The 24,083-nt window shown below is 43.6% G+C and overlaps 1 long non-coding RNA gene across 1 annotated transcript in view; it reads left to right on the forward strand.

Moving 5' to 3' along the window:
• LOC147712248 (uncharacterized) overlaps positions 1 to 21,417 on the forward strand; it is a 40,069-nt gene extending 18,652 nt beyond the window's left edge. Inside the window, exon 3 of the long non-coding RNA XR_015295741.1 lies at positions 21,376 to 21,417. This is a non-coding gene — a long non-coding RNA (uncharacterized LOC147712248). The remainder of the gene's footprint in view (positions 1 to 21,375) is intronic.
• Positions 21,418 to 24,083: the final 2,666 nt, after the last annotated feature.

The following is a 24,083-nucleotide window of genomic DNA, read 5'->3' on the forward strand; positions in this document are numbered from 1 at the left end:
ATCCACCAGGTCCCATAGCCCCCCCCACCCCTGGGCATAACTAATAGCACCCTGGTAGTCAGCTACATAAACACCTGCTCACTGGTAAAACATTAACTAGAAATAGTCCAGCTACTTGACTCAGACAAACCTGACATACTTCTGGTAATGGAAACTTGGCTTACTACGGAGTCAGTACTGGATATTCTCACGGCAGTGCACTCAGGCTACTACATCCTCCAAGCCAACAGGCCTTCAGGGAAGCCGGGAGGTGGGGTTGCTGGTATAATTCATCATCCACTCAGGTTTACTGCCTTAAATATCACTGGCATACCCTCAGTTGACAGCCTCATTTTTAAATTCAAATCCTCCCAGTCCCCTTTTATCTGCGCCCTTGTTTACTGCCCCCCTCATTACATGCCCTGTTTTCCCCTACTGTTTGGCGAAATGCTCTCCCAATTAGTCATCAACAACGCCAAAATCCAGATTGTTGGTGACTTTAACTATTGGCCGCGGATGCTAAGGAGAGCACCAGCTCCTCAGATTTCACAGACCTCCTATCCGGTATGAACTGCACTCAGCCTATACAGTCCGCTACACATATCAAGGGACATGTCCTAGACCAAGTTTTGACCTCCAACCTGGAAATTACCCAACCCCTAATCTCTCCGTGCCCTTGGTCCGACCACCACATTATTACATTCTCACTGGCCTGCGCTCACCACATAAAACAGGCCCTCACAAGGAACCATTCGGCAAGAAACTGGAGCCAGGCCAACTTCAACGAGTTCTGCACCTTACTTAATGCCTTGTCTCCTATCGAACAGGACTCCTTAGATAATCAGGCTACCAGCATTAAACATTGGCTTGAATCAGCCAGCAACATCGTTGCATCTTTTAGGAGGACGAAACTTAAGCGTCCCCATGACGCCCAGCGCTGCTTCTCGGACGAACTAAAAAATAAGAAACTGACACTCAGGCAAGCTGAGCGAAGCTGGAGACGAGACTATGCCCCAGGGAAAAAAGATTGGTATATCACGCTGTTAAAAGACTACAAAAAATGAATTCTCCAGGCCAAAACTACATATTTCTCCCTGAAAATGACCAATTCTCCTACTAAGACCAAAGACATATTCTTTATAGTTGAGGAGCTGTCACACACGGACAGAGTAATAGTTAAGCCCCTCCCCTCTCAACCACTCTGTGATTCCCTTAACCTATACTTCACGGAGAAGATTACCACAATTAAAAGCAGCGTTCCTTTTCCCACATCCTCTACTACCTCTGTTATCACTTTTAAAAAACCCCAGGTGGTGGACAAAATACCCCCAATATCTAGGTATTAGTTTATTGCTCTATTAAAAAGGTTGGATCAGGCTCCCCCACAGATTGCTGCCCATCCCACATCTTACAAGAATTCTTTGCCACCTGCCCTAACCCCCCACTTGCACTCCTTAACAACTCTCTCAGATTAGGCTCTGTCCGGACTCCTTTAAGATAGCTGAAGTCGTCCCCATCCTGAAAAAACCTAATGCCGACCCTTCTCTGATGAGTAATTTTCACTGCATCTCGCTCCTACCTTACCTCAGCAAACTGCTTGAAGCTCATGTGATCCATTTCCTCAGCTCCTTCATTGAACATTCACAGTTCCATGACTCCCAACAAGCAGGTATTAGGCCAGCACATTCTACCGAGCTAGTCATTCTCTCCATCATGGATGAACTGAGGAGGGGGGCAGACCATAACATCAGTCAGGCCTTGGTACTTCTGGATTTGTCGGATGCCTTTGACACGGTCGACCATAACATCTTATCGGCCGTGTCAGCGACGCTTGCGTCCAGGGGTTGGCTCTAAGGTGGATTTCCTCCTTCCTCAGTAACCGACACCAGGCCGTCCGCCTTTCCAACTTCTCTGCTGAGAAAGTTAGGCTGACCTGTGGTGTTCCCCAGGGATCCTCTCTCTCTCCCCTTCTTTTTAACCTGTATCTGACTCCCCTAATGTGGTCCTTGTGTGAAAGTAAGGTCGCTGACGACATCCAGCTGGTGTTTGACATTGACTCTTCTGACTACTCAATCAACAACTTCCAGTCCACCATGTGCCTCATTAGCGATTGGATGGTGGCCAATCAATTAAAACTCAACCCCGACAAGACTGAGCTGATCCTGACTGGAGGCCCCTCTAACCCATGGAACTCAAACTTCTGGCCCCCCCTCCTAAGCACTCCTCACTGTCCTGCAGAATCTGCAAAAAGCCTGGGGGTTATAATCTGCAAAGAGCTATCCATGAAGCCTCTGATTAGCGCAGTTGTGTCATCCTGCTTTTTCCACCTTCGTAGAATTCGAAAGATCTCTAGATTCTTAACCACGCAGGCCCTAACCCTTGCTCTTTTGGCCCTGGTCATCTCCCGCATTGACTATGCCAACTCACTTTACGTTGGCATTCCTGCCTACCAGCTCCGTCGTCTGCAACTGGTACAAAACCAGTTTGCTATGCTCATCTTTCACCAACCGAGCCACCACCATGTTTGTCCCCTGTTGAAGAGCCGTCACTGGCTCCCGGTGGCCAAACGCTGCAAATTCAAATTAGACTGCATCACTTTTAAAGCATTGGCCGGTTTTAGCCCAGCTTTCATTTCCTCTCTGATCCACCGCTATCTCTCTTCCCGCGATCTTCACTCCTCCGACTTGGCCTTGCTTACCACTGTGGTCTTAGATTCTCTTTTCTTGCCCCCCACTTCTGGAACTCACTCCCCCTGGAATCTAGATTAACTACATCTTACACCCACTTCAGATCCCTTCTGAAAACCCAGTTGTTTTGTCAGGCTTACGAGTAACGCTATGCCCACCTTTCACTCATCTGCTGTTGCCTGTTCACAGCACCATGAAACCGCCTGGTGAAAGTGCGCTCTATAAATAATTTTAACATAACATAACAAAGATATATACCTATAAATGACAACTGATAAATGATCTGAGTTTTCCACCAGAGCAACCCGACAAATTGAAAGTAGCACTAGGCCTGTGCAAAGGTTTTAGTTCCATTCCATCATTTGCGTACTTACACAAACATGAACATTGGGACGATTGTTGCCTTCAGAGAAGTGGCTTAACCACTTAAGCCACTTCTCTGAAGGCATATTTACAACAAGGGGTGGTGAGGGACAGAGTCTCTGAATTAAACAGAATACTCTCACCCAGTCAAGAGATCAGGGCTAGATCCAACACCGTTTTTTAGCTCACTGCACCATCCCAGTTTCAGAACCTGACTGTATGCAAATTAGTCTGTTCCTGTCCCAGTGCATGATGGGAACAGGGCAAACCAAACTACAAAAGCCAATTCTTACACTGGGAAGGAAACAAGCTACCGGGGACCGGTTTCTGGCATTTCAGCCTCTTCGGCCCGGCTTGCTTGAATCCTGATGGTGCAATGAGCAAGGGACTCACATCTGAGTATACCCTTCCACGCTTAGGGTGGACAAAAATATTTACAACAAGGGGTGGTGAGGGACAGAGTCTCTGAATTAAACAGAATACTCTCACCCAGTCAAGAGATCAGGGCTAGATCCAACACCGTTTTTTAGCTCACTGCACCATCCCAGTTTCAGAACCTGACTGTATGCAAATTAGTCTGTTCCTGTCCCAGTGCATGATGGGAACAGGGCAAACCAAACTACAAAAGCCAATTCTTACACTGGGAAGGAAACAAGCTACCGGGGACTGGTTTCTGGCATTTCAGCCTCTTCGGCCCGGCTTGCTTGAATCCTGATGGTGCAATGAGCAAGGGACTCACATCTGAGTATACCCTTCCACGCTTAGGGTGGACAAAAATATTTACAACAAGGGGTGGTGAGGGACAGAGTCTCTGAATTAAACAGAATACTCTCACCCAGTCAAGAGATCAGGGCTAGATCCAACACCGTTTTTTAGCTCACTGCACCATCCCAGTTTCAGAACCTGACTGTATGCAAATTAGTCTGTTCCTGTCCCAGTGCATGATGGGAACAGGGCAAACCAAACTACAAAAGCCAATTCTTACACTGGGAAGGAAACAAGCTACCGGGGACCGGTTTCTGGCATTTCAGCCTCTTCGGCCCGGCTTGCTTGAATCCTGATGGTGCAATGAGCAAGGGACTCACATCTGAGTATACCCTTCCACGCTTAGGGTGGACAAAAATATTTACAACAAGGGGTGGTGAGGGACAGAGTCTCTGAATTAAACAGAATACTCTCACCCAGTCAAGAGATCAGGGCTAGATCCAACACCGTTTTTTAGCTCACTGCACCATCCCAGTTTCAGAACCTGACTGTATGCAAATTAGTCTGTTCCTGTCCCAGTGCATGATGGGAACAGGGCAAACCAAACTACAAAAGCCAATTCTTACACTGGGAAGGAAACAAGCTACCGGGGACCGGTTTCTGGCATTTCAGCCTCTTCGGCCCGGCTTGCTTGAATCCTGATGGTGCAATGAGCAAGGGACTCACATCTGAGTATACCCTTCCACGCTTAGGGTGGACAAAAATATTTACAACAAGGGGTGGTGAGGGACAGAGTCTCTGAATTAAACAGAATACTCTCACCCAGTCAAGAGATCAGGGCTAGATCCAACACCGTTTTTTAGCTCACTGCACCATCCCAGTTTCAGAACCTGACTGTATGCAAATTAGTCTGTTCCTGTCCCAGTGCATGATGGGAACAGGGCAAACCAAACTACAAAAGCCAATTCTTACACTGGGAAGGAAACAAGCTACCGGGGACCGGTTTCTGGCATTTCAGCCTCTTCGGCCCGGCTTGCTTGAATCCTGATGGTGCAATGAGCAAGGGACTCACATCTGAGTATACCCTTCCACGCTTAGGGTGGACAAAAATATTTACAAGGGGTGGTGAGGGACAGAGTCTCTGAATTAAACAGAATACTCTCACCCAGTCAAGAGATCAGGGCTAGATCCAACACCGTTTTTTAGCTCACTGCACCATCCCAGTTTCAGAACCTGACTGTATGCAAATTAGTCTGTTCCTGTCCCAGTGCATGATGGGAACAGGGCAAACCAAACTACAAAAGCCAATTCTTACAATGGGAAGGAAACAAGCTACCGGGGACCGGTTTCTGGCATTTCAGCCTCTTCGGCCCGGCTTGCTTGAATCCTGATGGTGCAATGAGCAAGGGACTCACATCTGAGTATACCCTTCCACGCTTAGGGTGGACAAAAATATTTACAACAAGGGGTGGTGAGGGACAGAGTCTCTGAATTAAACAGAATACTCTCACCCAGTCAAGAGATCAGGGCTAGATCCAACACCGTTTTTTAGCTCACTGCACCATCCCAGTTTCAGAACCTGACTGTATGCAAATTAGTCTGTTCCTGTCCCAGTGCATGATGGGAACAGGGCAAACCAAACTACAAAAGCCAATTCTTACACTGGGAAGGAAACAAGCTACCGGGGACCGGTTTCTGGCATTTCAGCCTCTTCGGCCCGGCTTGCTTGAATCCTGATGGTGCAATGAGCAAGGGACTCACATCTGAGTATACCCTTCCACGCTTAGGGTGGACAAAAATATTTACAACAAGGGGTGGTGAGGGACAGAGTCTCTGAATTAAACAGAATACTCTCACCCAGTCAAGAGATCAGGGCTAGATCCAACACCGTTTTTTAGCTCACTGCACCATCCCAGTTTCAGAACCTGACTGTATGCAAATTAGTCTGTTCCTGTCCCAGTGCATGATGGGAACAGGGCAAACCAAACTACAAAAGCCAATTCTTACACTGGGAAGGAAACAAGCTACCGGGGACCGGTTTCTGGCATTTCAGCCTCTTCGGCCCGGCTTGCTTGAATCCTGATGGTGCAATGAGCAAGGGACTCACATCTGAGTATACCCTTCCACGCTTAGGGTGGACAAAAATATTTACAACAAGGGGTGGTGAGGGACAGAGTCTCTGAATTAAACAGAATACTCTCACCCAGTCAAGAGATCAGGGCTAGATCCAACACCGTTTTTTAGCTCACTGCACCATCCCAGTTTCAGAACCTGACTGTATGCAAATTAGTCTGTTCCTGTCCCAGTGCATGATGGGAACAGGGCAAACCAAACTACAAAAGCCAATTCTTACACTGGGAAGGAAACAAGCTACCGGGGACCGGTTTCTGGCATTTCAGCCTCTTCGGCCCGGCTTGCTTGAATCCTGATGGTGCAATGAGCAAGGGACTCACATCTGAGTATACCCTTCCACGCTTAGGGTGGACAAAAATATTTACAACAAGGGGTGGTGAGGGACAGAGTCTCTGAATTAAACAGAATACTCTCACCCAGTCAAGAGATCAGGGCTAGATCCAACACCGTTTTTTAGCTCACTGCACCATCCCAGTTTCAGAACCTGACTGTATGCAAATTAGTCTGTTCCTGTCCCAGTGCATGATGGGAACAGGGCAAACCAAACTACAAAAGCCAATTCTTACACTGGGAAGGAAACAAGCTACCGGGGACCGGTTTCTGGCATTTCAGCCTCTTCGGCCCGGCTTGCTTGAATCCTGATGGTGCAATGAGCAAGGGACTCACATCTGAGTATACCCTTCCACGCTTAGGGTGGACAAAAATATTTACAACAAGGGGTGGTGAGGGACAGAGTCTCTGAATTAAACAGAATACTCTCACCCAGTCAAGAGATCAGGGCTAGATCCAACACCGTTTTTTAGCTCACTGCACCATCCCAGTTTCAGAACCTGACTGTATGCAAATTAGTCTGTTCCTGTCCCAGTGCATGATGGGAACAGGGCAAACCAAACTACAAAAGCCAATTCTTACACTGGGAAGGAAACAAGCTACCGGGGACCGGTTTCTGGCATTTCAGCCTCTTCGGCCCGGCTTGCTTGAATCCTGCTTGCATATAGCCAGGTTCTGAGCTGGGATGGGGCAGTGAGATAAATAACGGTGATGGATCAAGCCCTGATCTTTGGACTGGGTAAGAGTGGTCTGCTCAATTCAGACACTCTGTTCATCACCACCCCCTTTTGTAAATCGATTTTGGCCACTATAGGTGTGGCAGGGTATACTCAGACTTGAGTCCCTTTCTCACTGCTCCATCAGGATTCAAGCAAGCCGGGCCGAAGAGGCTGAAATGCCAGAAACCGGTCCCCGGTAGCTTGTCTCCTTTCTGGTAAAGAATTGGCTTGGTAGTTTAGTCTGCCCTGTTCCCATGATGCACTGGGCCAGGGACAGACTGATTTGCATATAGCCAGGTTCTGAGCTGGGATGGGGCAGTGAGATAAATAACGGTGATGGATCAAGCCCTGATCTTTGGACTGGGTAAGAGTGGTCTGCTCAATTCAGACACTCTGTTCATCACCACCCCCTTTTGTAAATCGATTTTGGCCACTATAGGTGTGGCAGGGTATACTCAGACATGAGTCCCTTTCTCACTGCTCCATCAGGATTCAAGCAAGCCGGGCCGAAGAGGCTGAAATGCCAGAAACCGGTCCCCGGTAGCTTGTCTCCTTTCTGGTAAAGAATTGGCTTGGTAGTTTAGTCTGCCCTGTTCCCATGATGCACTGGGCCAGGGACAGACTGATTTGCATATAGCCAGGTTCTGAGCTGGGATGGGGCAGTGAGATAAATAACGGTGATGGATCAAGCCCTGATCTTTGGACTGGGTAAGAGTGGTCTGCTCAATTCAGACACTCTGTTCATCACCACCCCCTTTTGTAAATCGATTTTGGCCACTATAGGTGTGGCAGGGTATACTCAGACATGAGTCCCTTTCTCACTGCTCCATCAGGATTCAAGCAAGCCGGGCCGAAGAGGCTGAAATGCCAGAAACCGGTCCCCGGTAGCTTGTCTCCTTTCTGGTAAAGAATTGGCTTGGTAGTTTAGTCTGCCCTGTTCCCATGATGCACTGGGCCAGGGACAGACTGATTTGCATATAGCCAGGTTCTGAGCTGGGATGGGGCAGTGAGATAAATAACGGTGATGGATCAAGCCCTGATCTTTGGACTGGGTAAGAGTGGTCTGCTCAATTCAGACACTCTGTTCATCACCACCCCCTTTTGTAAATCGATTTTGGCCACTATAGGTGTGGCAGGGTATACTCAGACATGAGTCCCTTTCTCACTGCTCCATCAGGATTCAAGCAAGCCGGGCCGAAGAGGCTGAAATGCCAGAAACCGGTCCCCGGTAGCTTGTCTCCTTTCTGGTAAAGAATTGGCTTGGTAGTTTAGTCTGCCCTGTTCCCATGATGCACTGGGCCAGGGACAGACTGATTTGCATATAGCCAGGTTCTGAGCTGGGATGGGGCAGTGAGATAAATAACGGTGATGGATCAAGCCCTGATCTTTGGACTGGGTAAGAGTGGTCTGCTCAATTCAGACACTCTGTTCATCACCACCCCCTTTTGTAAATCGATTTTGGCCACTATAGGTGTGGCAGGGTATACTCAGACATGAGTCCCTTTCTCACTGCTCCATCAGGATTCAAGCAAGCCGGGCCGAAGAGGCTGAAATGCCAGAAACCGGTCCCCGGTAGCTTGTCTCCTTTCTGGTAAAGAATTGGCTTGGTAGTTTAGTCTGCCCTGTTCCCATGATGCACTGGGCCAGGGACAGACTGATTTGCATATAGCCAGGTTCTGAGCTGGGATGGGGCAGTGAGATAAATAACGGTGATGGATCAAGCCCTGATCTTTGGACTGGGTAAGAGTGGTCTGCTCAATTCAGACACTCTGTTCATCACCACCCCCTTTTGTAAATCGATTTTGGCCACTATAGGTGTGGCAGGGTATACTCAGACATGAGTCCCTTTCTCACTGCTCCATCAGGATTCAAGCAAGCCGGGCCGAAGAGGCTGAAATGCCAGCAACCGGTCCCCGGTAGCTTGTCTCCTTTCTGGTAAAGAATTGGCTTGGTAGTTTAGTCTGCCCTGTTCCCATGATGCACTGGGCCAGGGACAGACTGATTTGCATATAGCCAGGTTCTGAGCTGGGATGGGGCAGTGAGATAAATAACGGTGATGGATCAAGCCCTGATCTTTGGACTGGGTAAGAGTGGTCTGCTCAATTCAGACACTCTGTTCATCCCCACCCCCTTTTGTAAATCGATTTTGGCCACTATAGGTGTGGCAGGGTATACTCAGACATGAGTCCCTTTCTCACTGCTCCATCAGGATTCAAGCAAGCCGGGCCGAAGAGGCTGAAATGCCAGAAACCGGTCCCCGGTAGCTTGTCTCCTTTCTGGTAAAGAATTGGCTTGGTAGTTTAGTCTGCCCTGTTCCCATGATGCACTGGGCCAGGGACAGACTGATTTGCATATAGCCAGGTTCTGAGCTGGGATGGGGCAGTGAGATAAATAACGGTGATGGATCAAGCCCTGATCTTTGGACTGGGTAAGAGTGGTCTGCTCAATTCAGACACTCTGTTCATCACCACCCCCTTTTGTAAATCGACTTCTCTGAAGGCAACAATCGTCCAAATGTATATTATATATATAATATTATATAATAATCCATATATAATGTGGAATATGGGCTCGAAAATGTGTTGCAAGGCTTTATATTCTCGGTGTACCAGTCCCAATGCAGGTAGCTCTAAACTTTTGGAAACAAGGTATGGCTGCACACTGAACTTTCACTCATTCTGTAATTTTACTGACATTTAGTATAATTGTGGGAAAAATTAAATTGTTACACAAACTAAATATGTGTGTATATAACACAGCACCAAATAGAAGTGGTTCTTCTGCTATGTGTAGAGGGAGTGTGTTGAAGGCTCTGGCCTTGTCCTTGGATGACATGAGCATGAACTGGCATAGCGCCAGGGGTCAGTGCTCCAAATGAGCCTACACCTCTAAATATGTTCCTCTTCAGTACCGAAACTTATCCTTTACAGTTTTGTAGTAGTGTAGCTGTGGTAGAAGAACTAAAACATTCCTTGTATAGTCAGCATTTTTCTGGCAACAACAAACGTATTAAGTTAACTCTGATGATTAATGTAGCTGCTGGAGAGAGATTGGACTTTTGTCTAGTGGCAGTTTTCACTTATGTACCGTAGAGCAGAGGGTCCACGTGCCTGCTGCAAAGAATGTGTACCATGCATATCAAAGAACAATATTTTATGTGGATAGCTCAGTAGGTTACTGCTTTTTTCACAGATATTCTGTTGTTACTGTGTAGTTCATAAATAACATTCATAATCTAGCACAGTGAGCTATGAACTGCCATCTGAGAGCTGCATGAAAGCTGCATTGTGCAGGTTAGAAAGTTGTGTTTTTTTCCCAGTCTTTCTATGTTGATGTTGCTATGAAAAGTTTACTTGGGTAGAAATACATTCTTAGAGCTGTGAACGGTCGTACTGTCTCCGATGCCCAGGGGGCAAATACATACAATAGAGTATTGTGTGAGAGCAGGATTGACTATATAATGGTAGACAGGAGAGCTTGGAAGTCAGTGGTAGACATGCTCATCATAACATCTGTGGAGAGTGACCATAACCCCCGGGCCCTTGTTTTGGTGAACCTGTGGCAGAGAAAGGAACATACCTCTTTAAATAGTGGGGGGCTAATAACTAAGCAAAGTATACCTTCCAACTGTAATAGATTTCTCAAGTGGCCTAAGTTCTGCATGGATGAACCTAGATTTAGTGCGTTGAATGGAATCCTCAGTGAGCAGTCATTAAGGCTATCTGGAATATGTAATGATGCGGCAGGGCCCGCAGAGGTAGAAGCCATTTACACTGTTACTATGGATCAAATTGGCAAACTGTTCATGGTTCCAGGTAAAAAGAGCTTGACAACCATCAAACCAGTTCAGAAATGTTTTGATGGTACCTGCATAAGAACGAAAAATAATTTAATTACTGCCATTAAATCTCGCAATCCAGTATCTGTCCGGCTGGCCAGACTGCATTACAGACAAGCTATAACAATTGCCAAAAGGGAGTGGGAAGAATCCCATTGGGAAAGCCTTAGAGATGCTAGTAAAACTAAGAATGGTAATTTATTCTGGGTACTAGTCAGAAAAACGAATGGCTGTGATTCGAATCAAATCCCCAATCATATCACAGACAGTGAATGGTTTGAACACTTCAGTAAACTCTATGGTGGTAATGCACTGCCTGGAGCCCCGGGGCATTTGAGCGGTGCACTGGATGATGGTTCTCGGCAGGATGCTCCTATTAGAGTTGATAAAAAAGAGGTTCTGATGGCAATAGCTAAAATTGTACCTGCTAAAGCCCCAGGGCAGGACAGTGTGCCGGGTGACCTTTTCAAAGCTAACTCTGATGGTTGGGCCGCTTACTTCACAAATCTGACAAATGCGCTATTAGCAGGCTCACCTGTTCCCAATTCATGGAAGGTGGCTGAGGTGATCCCTATCTACAAGAAGGGCCATAGGGAGGACCCTGCCAACTACCGCCCAATTAGCCTTATAGACGCTGGGCAGAAATTGGTTGGCAGGGTCCTCCTGGAGAGAATTCTCTCTTGGGCAGAGGAGAACAACATCATCTCACCCTTTCAGGCTGGCTTCAGGGCATGCACAGGTACGGTTGATCAAGCATTTAGGTTGCTACTCCTTCATTGGAAGGTGGTTACCATTGGCAAAGGCGGTCTTTATTTGGCATTTATTGACTTAAAGACCGCCTTTGACCTGGTCCCCCGAGAACGCCTTTGGCCGATATTGGAGGAGATGGGGATTCCCCTACCAATCCTGAATCTCCTGGCATGCATGCATGATGGAACCTACGCCCACATTAGATGGGGATCTCAAGAGCAGAAAACTGACAGAATACCTGTGAATCGAGGGGTACGTCGGGCTGCGTGTTAGCCCCGACACTCTTAACGCTATTTGTGAATGGTGGGGTCTCCTTTCTGCTCGAAATAAACGATGATGCAGAGGTCTTGGCGGGTGACAAAGTGCCCGCCCTCCTTTTTGCAGATGACACGCCGTGGGTCTGCAAAAGCTGTTGGACCATTTTTTTCTGTTTTGTGAGCGCAGGGGCCTTGTCATAAATACCTCAAAAACCAAACTTCTTTATCTCAACCCAAGCAAGGCTTCCAGATCCACCCTCTCCTTAGATGGGGTGTCACTAGAACGCGTAAACGAATTTGACTACCTGGGTATTAGATTCACATAATTTAAAGTGGCAGCCTCGCATCGATAAAATGGTATTAAATCACAAAAGGGTAGTCGGAGCATTAGGACGAGAACATCCCACATCCATCTCTAAGCCCATCGCTCCTGCCCTGGATATACGCTGCAAAAGCTGTAGGCTGCGCCCTTTATGGTGCAGAGCTGTGGGGCTTTGATTGTGTTGACGCCCTGATCACCTCCGAGAATAAGTTCTTTAGGGAGCTGGCATCGCTACCAAGGGGTACCCCCATCAAACCATTACTGAGCGATCTGGGTCGCCGTTCCATTAAGGATTTAGCTAGGTTACGTCCTCTTTTATACTGGGCTAGGTTATGGCGGACCCCTGAGCTCTCAAAGTATTTAGATGACTTGAAAGAAATTATTAATCTTTATGGTGCTCACAAAATTAGCTTGATTCGTAATATAAAGAAGCTCTTGCTTGAATCTGGCCTGCCAACTGATTGGGAGCTTGAGGTTTCTTTATACAAGGATGAAACTAAACGAGCCTACTGGAAATGGGTTGACGAAAAAGAACTAAGGGACCCAAACCAAGGCAGGCTGACTGAGGCGTTTATGCACAATAAATTAAAGCCTCGTTTGGAGCCTTACCTGGATGTCATCATGAAACCAAGAGACAGAACCCTTTTTATCCAGTTTAGGCTGGGAAACCTCCCCCTCCGTGATTATACGTGCAAGAAAACCTCACCTGGCAGCCCAATTTGTGAAGGTGTCACTGTAAACATCCCTCATGTCTGCTTTGTATGTCCAGCCTATGTAAAACCCAGACAGAAATGGCTAAAACCAGTGTGTTTACTGCTTGGAACCAGGGATCATTCCTCTGCACTTAGAATACTTAAGGCTGACACTAGTACAACCTTAGTGTGTGGGGTGGCCACATTTCTGAGCTGGGCCTGGCTGATTAGATCGAGGACTTCTAGATGACTTTAGTATTAGTTGAAATTTTTTACTTTTTTCTTAAAAACCCACAAAGCTGCTAATGTTTAATATGTTTTTAATACTATTTATTGAAATATTAATGGTTTTACTGTAATGTACTTTTTTTAAAAAATGTAATGCTTATGAATTGTGGTTTTATATTTTTAAGTGCTTTTATGATATTCTGTATATCGAAATAACGCTTTGATGATGATGATGACATTCTTATTATTAAAGCCAACCCTAACCATTGTGCTCTGTTCTCAATCCTGAGAGTGTGCTTCTCCAAATCAAGCAATCTCAAAAAGTGCCTACCAGTATGAGTGGCATGTGAATCCTACACCTTGTAGTCTCCTTAGCCTTGTGTGACATATCCTAAACACTGAGTCACAAAAATATTATTCCTCGTCTCTGTATGTGTGTTTGTGGGATTTTGAACATGTGGAAAGTTTTGCTTTAGGAGCAGTGATTAATGGAGTTATTTTTAAATGTGGACTATAACATCTGCTGCATTTGTTAAGCAAGCATTCATGCCTTGGGCTTTCTGGCTGTTAGAGAAATTATTTGTTGCTGGTAAGGTATGTGCAGCACAAGATTACCTATCAGGCACACCTATGTTATACCCTCTTTAATTCTGATCTGCTTTTGAGGAACCATATTTGTTGAAGAGACTAAGGGTGGTGGGACAGCACATACAAAAACTGTGGGCCAGTGTCTGACAAAGGGTAAGGTGTAGAAAATGTACCAGAGAAAGTTTAATAGCATGCATTTCGAATGAATGAATGATGATGCAAAAAACATAATATTGTATGAGATGTATGAAACGCTAAAGGGGTGACGCTCAGTGGACTAAATCTGGAATGGTTCAGAGGTAGCAAGCACTCTCAGTTTCTGCAACAAATGATAAAGTGAACTTGTTTTGAACTTTATAGGCTCATCAACCTTCCCATTTTATGTTATTTGATATTCATAATAGCTGATTTTAACTTGACTAGTCTATTTTCCTTTGCAGTAAACTATTTGATAAGTTCTTAATTGATGCTACATTATCTTATATCTGAAGATTCTATCTGATACATTGTATGCAGCTGCATTTTCAATAGTATTTGAAGTATTTCTGTTTATAGGGTACTTCTTTTGTATCTGTAGAGATTTTCCAGCCTCTGTGTGTGATGTAAGTAACTCACATTTAGAAGAATAAATTCATATGATAGTCTAAGGTCATGCAATTATACTTCCTTTAATTTTATGGGGGTTTCAAGGGGCATGTGATGTCACTTCTATGATGTCATCAGGTCAAGGTTTGTGTGATGTCGCTTCCTGTGATGTCTCTTCTTGTGTCTTCATCGGGGGGCTCAAAATGAAGCTGATGTCACGTTCTGTGATTTCATCAGGTCTAAGTTAATCTGATGTCACTCCCTGTGATATTAGGCTCTGGTCACGTGGCATGTACTGTAACTTCTGCTACCCCTGACATTTTGCTACGTTGACATCTATGTATATACACATTAAAAAACACAGTAAAGGTGAGGTTAATGTTTGACTTGCTTATAATACACTAAAGCATATTTAGAAAATAATCTCTTTTACTATAAAAAACACATTTGTGGTGAAGGTATGATTACAAGCCTAAAGGCACTGACAATTGCTGTTTGTGCTTAGCTCCACAATCCAACACTTGCACAATACTGAATGAAAGCTTTAACTCAAATTGTGTATAGTCATTTTCCATCATTTAATTTCCAATCCTGGGATTGTATTTATGGAGCAGATGTTGCTCTTTCATTCCATGCAGTAGAATGCAAAGATTTCCAGGTCAACATTGTTTTACCTAATTTTCCACATCACATCATTCTGAGCATTATGTAGTGTTTCTGATTCCAGATGGACTACTTTTTCTAGCCTCCACAGTCTTTTCACTGTATGACTTGATTTGTTGTAAAATGGTGGATGTTCAAAAGGACTAGACTACTCTCTGCCATCTGCTAAGCTTTTGGTTGCAAACTTGCATGTGACCCTTCTCACACTGTGCTTCTTCCCCCTTGATGGATGTATGAAGAGTTGCTACATATCTTACTCTTTTGTGGGGATTTTCAACCTTTTCACTCTCCCTGATGAGTAGCATGTGTGAGTTTGAATGATTGAAAACAAATTTTGTAGAGGGCACTGTTAAAATGAAAGGAATTGTCCCTGTACGAATATGTGATGTTGCAACGCAAGCGTTTAGAACGCGGTTGTTAAAATGACTGCGTTGTTACCACGCATGCTATTACATCGCAAGTTGTATCAACAACTTGCTGTAGGGGGCACGCTGGACTTAGAAATAGTATTAATTACTATTCCTACACCAGTTTGTGCAACAGTAGGCACGATGTTGGATTTAAAATCCAACACATTCCCTGTTGTTGCACGCCCCCCACATCAAGTCGTTGATACGAATTACGATGTAATGGGATGCGTAGTAACAACACGGTCGTTGTAACAACCACATTGCAAAGTTACTGCTTTGTGGAGACAGCGTTGTAAACGCTGTTTCCCTCCTTGGACCAGCAATGTGGGAAGAGAAGCCTATAAGTACAGAAAAGAGTAGTAGAAGTCCCTAAGACTGGAACACATGGACACATTTTCTACCTACTCTCAAGCAATAGAAGATGGTTCAAGAATATCTTATTCACCCTTAGTTTTTCTCAACAAAGCTGTGAGCAACAGTATCACATATTAGGGTCTCATCTCCTGCTCTTTATAAACTGTGGATCTGCCTACTGCTGCGAAGAAAAAGGAAAACTTTTATGTTGTGGAATATCACCTTTCATTTCAATAAACAGTGAACCCAGCAGGAAGTCTGATTATTATAGAAGTCCTGCTCTTGTTACTGGGTGTGCTGTGTCCAAAGTCATGAATTTTGAATCACAGAACCAGAGCATTAAAAAAAACATTTTACAATGAATGATCCCCTATAAACACCCTAAGTGAAAATAATTGGGGGCAAAACATAGGTTTTGAATTTTAAAAGGCCTCCGAATGTGTTGCTACTCTGATAATTCTGACACCATGTACTTGTCTCGCTCCACTTCAGTGGATATTTTACTAGTGATGTGTGTGTTTTTTATTGAAAAGAAACAAGCCTTTCACTTGTGCCATGCAATGTAAAACTATTTTACTCAAGGTGACAAGAAGGAATCATCAACTAACAATGTAGTCACATTACAGGTAGCTATTTCTCAATGTCACTTTAATATATTTTACAGCAACTTTTAGAAGGAGATAGGAAATAAATTAACACCTGACTAGGCCACCAAAATAGGTAGCCATTTGTAGGTCTTGACTGCAGATAGCTTTAGCTACCTGGTGAGATCTCAAATCATCACGAAAACCCACCACATATGGCACAACATACACTAGACACACAACATATCCAATAAATATGCATACAGACAGAGAAAGGAGCTTCTGGAGGCCCTTTCTGCCATTGGATTCTCTGGGTCATCTGGCTTTAGGCACTGGCTGACAGAATTGTCCATCAGTGTTCAAATAAGTCCACTGCATTTTGGGGATGTGACCCAATTTAAACAAAATAGTCACAGGTAATGGCTTGCTCTCCCCTCTTTCTGGCTCATAGTCTCTATTTGCTCAACAGTAGCCCCCATCTCATTCCTCAGTCCATCAACACTCCTTAATGGTCTATGCTCTTCACTCTTAATGAATTTCATCTGGTAGGATACTGAATGCTAAATTAGTGGACCTGGTTTTGGACCCTCTCAGTATACACATAAATTGAGCTGCTGGGATAGTGTATGCTATCCCAGCAGCTCCATTTATCAAAGCTCCCAAGAGGGCCTGAGCCCCAGGAATATCGCTGGGTATGCCACCATGCCCTTCATGTCCATGTGTGGGTAGGGTGAGAGACACCCATCTTTACAGTCCCACCCACTCTAATCATGCACAAGAGTGAAGGATGAGTTGGATTGCATTTTGGCTGCCAGTTATCTCTGACAGGTTCAGGAGTAGCCAATACCATGAAGGCTTCCTCGAGGTCCGCAGGAAAAGTGCTCTGGGTGTCCATTTTTGGTTAGGTCACCAAGAAGAACTAAATCTGTGTTGAGTTCTATTAAAGAAAATATAAGAAATTGGCAAGGCTTGCATGGCTGCATCAAAAAGTAAACGCCCAAAGGCAAGTCATGGGTATGCCTGAGAGTACACTGAGGCCACCTAAATGTGGATATTTCCTTCTGTTTTGCTCTAGGAAAGCAGGGGCTTCACTAATTATTTGGTACTTGCTCTGTGTGCTGCCAGGGGTGTACAGGCCCCCATGGGAGCTTCATTCGAAAACCCGAAAAGTCATCCTGTCTTCCAGACCATTGACTTTAATAGACTTTTTGAAACACTCCTCAAGCTGGGGCTCTTAATCTTGTGGTTCTTGAATGTAGAAATGTTTATGTGTTCTAGCAGTACTTGGCAGCCAGTACTAAAGTAGAAAAAGACTCATACAGGCATTATTTTGAATGTTGCATACTGTATTTACAATCACAGTGATAATAGTGAATTGTCACACATAGTATTGATTGTCAATGTAAGGTAGTACTGTCCAGAAATGTTTTCATGTTGATTGCATAGTATGTTGATGTCATTTGCCTAGTTGTTATGGTTGTAGTGACAATCTGATAAAGCCACTAGGCTTGGCGTTTATTGACTACACCCCATAATATTGTGTTCAGCATGTGTGTGTGTGGTAGGGGAAAGGTGGGCTTCTAGGGTTTAGGGCTTGCTGGTTTGCAAACTACTAAAGGTACCTCCTGCGAAGAGGCTACACAGTATATTTAGGGTAATTACCTGTCCTGTAGGACCTGTTTTTAGTGTGTGTCCCCCGGTTGATTGTGAAGTCCTTTAGAGAGAGTCACCATAGACTTTTCCATCTGCTCCTCTAGATATGTTGGCACATTTGTGAATAGTATTTACTAGTTTGGATTATAAAGTGTTTTTCCTTCTTTATAAGAAAGACCGCAGAGTGGATTGTGATTCATTTAGTGTTATTTGGTGTTCTCAGGGTTTGTATTTCTATAAGATAGCTCCTCCTCTGAGTAAACCTCGGTCTGCACTGCCTAGCTACCCTGAGACTAATGTGCTAAGAGGGGGTTCTTGGGTTGAAATATTTATTATTGCTGATAAATGTCTGTAAAGAACAGCTTCTTTTATTACAGACCAATGCACATCCACTCCAGTTCCAGATAAGCAGACCATCCACCGTATTTCTTATCAGATGCATAAACAAATAGCATGTCTACAAGGAAAATTAACATACATGCAGCAGAGGAATGTCTTCATGCAGCTATGATGGCTAACTAGCAATTTCACAAAATCATGACACATCAGATACAAGGTTAATGCATACATTGTAGAAATGTCGTTATTTGTTTAGTACATATGACGACAGAGCTATCTATTACACATAAACAATGGCTGCCTGACCAAGATCTCGGACCAAGGCAAGGATCACTTTTGTTATAAATAAACATCTGCTTCCTGATGTTGGCAGAAGAGTGCTTTGCTGTCATTGGAGGGGTCTCTACATGCTGATGATTTGGCCCAGCAGGCTGCTGATATCTCAATAAATGGTGTCCGACTTGTGACCTTGACAGGGTCCTAAATGCATTCCCTTCAGGCACTAGTGGTTGGATCATCCAGTATGGAGATTTTTTATATTTTTTATTTATAACCAACTTTATTTTACTTTGAAATTAACAATACCGTGAGCATCATACATGCATTAATGGTATTACATACAAAAGAGAGAGAGAAGTATGGTTGTACAGATACACAGCTACAGGTATAATAGTCCGCATATAACTTTTCCCACTCATGAGGGGACACTGTAATAAGCCCACCAATTCCCCCACACTTACTTATGTTTATGAGGACATCCACATACCTCATTATATGGGTTTTTCTAGCTGTGCACACCAACTAATTCTGGTGTGCCATGTCAGTAAGGATGGAGATCTTGTCTGCTTCCAGAGATGGGCTAGAATATATGACATTACAAAGCAAACAATTTCAACACATGCTTTTACAAAGCGGGTTTTACATCGCAAACACCATTACATCGTATGATTTTACAACACATGCCATTACAGCGCATTTTTTAAAACTACCATTACAATGCATTCAATTACAACGCATACCTTTACAATGCATAATACTTTTAGGGCAACAGTAGAGTAAGTGTTGGATAGTGTAGGGGTAAAATTACAATTTCCACTCCAGTGAGTGCAAAAGTAGGGTAACTGTTGGATAGTGTAAGCGTAAAAATTACTTCACACTCCAGTGAGTGCAACAGTACGGAATGTGTTGGATAGAAGACTCCAGTGAGTGCAACAGTAGGGAAAGTGTTGGATAGCAGAAGGGTAAAAATTATGATTCCCACTCCAGTGAGTCCAACAGTAGGGTAAGTGTTGTATAGTGTAGGAGTAAAAATTACTATTCCCATTCCAATGAGTGCAACAGTAGGAAAAGTGTTAGATAGCGGAGGGGTAAACATTACTAATCCCACTCAAGTGAGTGCAACAGTAGGGAAAGTGTTGGATAGCAAAACCCTTACCCACCTTAAAACTAAAAAATCTCCATTACTTACCTTATGATGCGTTGTAATGGCATGCATTGTAATGGTATGCGTTGTAATGGCATACGGTGTAGTCAGATGCATTGTAATGGCATGCGTTGTAGTGGCATGTGATGTAAAGGCAGTTGAGTTGTAACTGTTGTGTTGTAAAAGCAGTGCGATGTAATGACTGCGTTTTGCTGGATGTTTCTTATGGGCTTAGACTCGCTTGGCCACTAAACAGTCCATACCCAGAAAGAGGCACTCAGTATTGATGGTTGACTGCATGTATTAGTGACTGTATGGGTGAATGAGTGGATGTGTGTGTAGACCTAAGAATTAGTGAGTGGGTATGTACTAACTGGTGTTGGTGTTTCTATGGTTTTGAAAATGGTAGTCTGTATTGTAGAGTGGATGTATCAAAGGTTATATTAGGGTATGAGGAGGTACATCAGATTATCACATGGATGATGTCATCAGTGATGTCATCAGTGATGTCATTTGAGATGTCATCAGTGATTTCATCAGTGATGTCACTGACCATGTCATGAATTATGTAATATGTGACACCATCAGCAGTGCATTGCGGGGGCGCGAGTTATAGTTAGCTGAACTAACTATAGCGGCTGAATTTCTCTGGTGTTGTACGATTGACTAACTATAACATCTCTGAAACAATGTGAAACAGCTGCCACTGTACTAAGAGGGAATCAGGGACATAAAATTGTGACAGGCAAAAAAAAGAATTAGAGGGAGAAATAGGTGAAAATGAAAACACGCAACAGTGAGCAAAGGAAAATGCAGGAAGGCAAAGGATGTAAGAAAGAGAAGTCGGCATGGTAAATGGACACCCACTGGGTGAGGAGAGGACACCTACAGTCCTCTCTTTTTGATTCAACCAAACCATGGTTTATCTTAAATGACATTGTATGCTTTCTGTCTACAAATTTAATAATGCTGTGATTGCATAACCATTAGGCCAGATAAAGGACCAATGTATTTTTACAAGAAATTGTTATTAAAGGTATGAGGATGCTACGTTATACAGTTATTGAACAGTAAATAAAAAGTATAAATAATCAACAAGTTCCTAAAAATCACACTCACTGAAGACATACTTAACTAAAAAATACAGAATATTGTCGAAAGTCACACGATAGTACAGAATCAACCGGGAGCTGCAAGCAGCAATACAAATGAAGTACTTGCTGTCAGACAACCTTGTGGCTAATTCTCCATTCTGAAAAAAACAACCCCTTATGGAAACGGTTCCAAAGGGAGAGCACTAGAGGTGACCATTAAATGAACGCGGAGAGAATCCAATGACATTTGTCCTCATGGATCTATTACCTACATGAAATCAAAGAACCAAACTGTGAAGTAGGAACACATGCACTTCCCTTCACCTTCCTCACTGACACAACTTTGAAAAAAATTCATTGAGTACAAATAGGAAATGGCGGGAGCTCTTTGCCTAGTGATAATTAATATTATTATTCACTAAATGGAGGACAGCCTTTTATGTAAGATTAGAAGCAATAACAAAAATAGCAAAGATTTTCAGCTGATACTCTCAGTCTTCCCTTTTTTGCCACCAAAATATATTGATTCTGTTTATGAAGCTCGTATGCTAATTGCAACTCTTCTCTGTCGTCTCTGTGTATGTGTACACACTGTCTGAATTAAATGTGTTTCCCTTCTATGCTAACATAATTCTTTCAAATCTATTTTAAATTCTCATTTTTTACTTATTCACTCCAGAACACACCACTCCAAAGGTGCCAATTGGACAGGAACAAACTGGTGAGTATTGTGGAACCGAGTAAACTATGCCTCCAAAACATTAACTAAGTGGGATGACAGGTATCGGGCATGTGAAAACAGAGCAGAAATGCCTTATTGCTCTTCGTCATTTAAAGTCTAAGCCATATACCTACAGGGAAGAATTAGAAAAATGATGTAACAGACAGGAAGATGAATGAATGTCAAAGAAATGGCCTGGAACATGAAACATTGCTTATATAGGCTAAATTCAAAGTTTATAGTAACGAGCCCCTAAAAGTAAAGGTAGGTATTACATTGAGAAAAATATATGGAGCACTGGTGCAGCATATAGAACTGACCTATTTGGATAATATTGAAAGTAGGAGGAACATATAATTGGACAGAAAATATAATTGATGAGTGATTCTTGTTTTGTATCATGCTACCTTACACCCTTATTAACAGGTTGATAAGGTACGCTTAAGTCTTAAAGCCTACAGGTGCACCAGTAGCAGTAGCCACAACTGGATCATTTTCAAAAACCAGCACTTGCAGCGCATTTCACTTTGACTTTCTTACGGCACATGTGTTTTCCATCCAATTGTTGCTATCACACAACATCTTAAAAAATATTTACAAAAGAGCAGGCAACCTTTGATATGTACCTACAATAGAGATCAGCCACTGATGTGATGAATCTGAACTGAAAGCAATGCAATTTACTGTCTCATGCCAGCATCTCTTAAGGCAAAAACAACAGTTGATGGACAGAATGCAGGACAATGTTATACATTTACCCCAGTACAGAGATCTGGGCCTACATCCATTGTTTTTTTGATCACCATGCCATTCCAGTTTGAACCCAGCCATATGCAAATCAGTCTTGACCCTGCCTGGACTGGAAACAAGCATCCTAGGACCGGTTTCAGGCTTTCAGCCCTCGTCAGCCAGGATAGCTTGATTCCAGTGGCATGGCGAGCATGGGATTCACCTCTGACTCACCTCTTAGTACCATGATCTTGACCTACGCCAACACCAGACCCTTGCCCTGAAAAAGCCCACGGCCTATAGATCACCAGGGCGAAACCAGTGTCGGCTGTTCTTTATCCACAGATGTAACATGAAATAAAAACTATGCACATAAAACATTCAAAGAACGTCTGTATTTCATTTTCGGATCACTTCTGACAAAACGTGAGGGCACAGTCCTCCACTTTTCCTCTATACTTACCCTTACAATGGCTCTTGTGTGAAGCCTTTGGCGAGGAATGTGCCACAACACAATTGGGTCCTCACAATTGTAGCACCGAGGCCCAGTAATTTCCACCCAAACATTTATCCAAAACATAAATTGACTGGAATGACAGCTATTTGGCCAAGTGGAAACATGCCGGAAATGTGTTTCTGTTCTTCATATAAAGCCAATTCCGAAACACCTCCTGGGTAGAATAGAAATAGATAATGTGACAGACACGAAAAGGAATGCAAAAGAAATGGCCTGACATGTGAAATGTTGTTTGAATGAATGGCTAAATTCAATGTTTATAGTAAAGAGCTTGACACAGAAAGTGAAGATTAGTATTAAATAGAGAAGACTAAATGGAGCACTGATGCTGCATAGAGAACTGAAATATTTGGAGAATATTGAAAGTGGGAACATATTTGGACATAGAATATAATCAATGATTGACTTGTGATCTTGCTGTTTATCATGCTACTTCACACTCCTATGAACAGGTAGATAAGGTATACTCATATCTTAAAGCATGCTTCTACACCAGCAGCAACAACAACAAATGGAACACTCTCAAAAGCAAGCACTGGCATTTTCTTTCATTTTGGCTTTCTTATGGCAAAATAGATTTTAATCCAAAATTTACTAACACACACCACCAGTAAATATACTTACAAAAGAGAAGGCAACAATGCTGGTCCTACAGCAGTGCAGCACAAAGGCTATTATGTGAGCCTTAGAAATGCACAGCCGTGGGACAGCCAATGCACATTCCTGCATGGTTTGGACTATGCTGTCTATGCCATGCAGGAACAGGGGTGCATGCACACATGGAGGGCACTGCATGCAACCCCAAGCACAAGTCATTTATTTCCTCACCTCCAGCAATTTCATGGCATGAGAATTGACATGAGCCCTCTGGTGGTGAGCCAACCTGTAATATGGTTGGCATCAGATGCCTAGTTTAAAAAAATGTACATGTTTACTAGGCATCCTTAGGTGCCAGCTGATCAAGGGCCATACATCCTCAACTAGCCGCATTGCAAAAAAAGGGTTAGTTTTCAGTTGGAAAATGTAATATGTCCTTGTTGTGTTTTTGAGGCCTTTTCTGCTGCCGGCACTATCTCTATCTACAGGTGGCATCTTTATCAGGACACTTCAGGGAATACTTGTTGGTAGGAAATGTGTGTCTTCCTACAGATTCCAGAAGATTTAGTCACAGAAATATTAGGAAAATATGTGTTTTTAGTCACAGTTTGAGGATTGCAAAGGTTTCTGAGGATACAACCTAATGGTGGTCACACACGTCACACCACCTGGATTCCCCTGTGTGTGCAGTTTTCAAAACTGTAGGTCAATGTATTTTTTTGGGACTCGGCTCTGCCTGTTCATGATTGTCAGGAAAATGGAAAACTGTGATTTTAACACAAGCACACTTTCTTTAATGCAATTTTCTGCTAAGCACGTGTTT

This window comes from Lissotriton vulgaris, chromosome 5, assembly GCF_964263255.1.
Source record: "Lissotriton vulgaris chromosome 5, aLisVul1.2, whole genome shotgun sequence".
NCBI lineage: Eukaryota > Metazoa > Chordata > Amphibia > Caudata > Salamandridae > Lissotriton > Lissotriton vulgaris.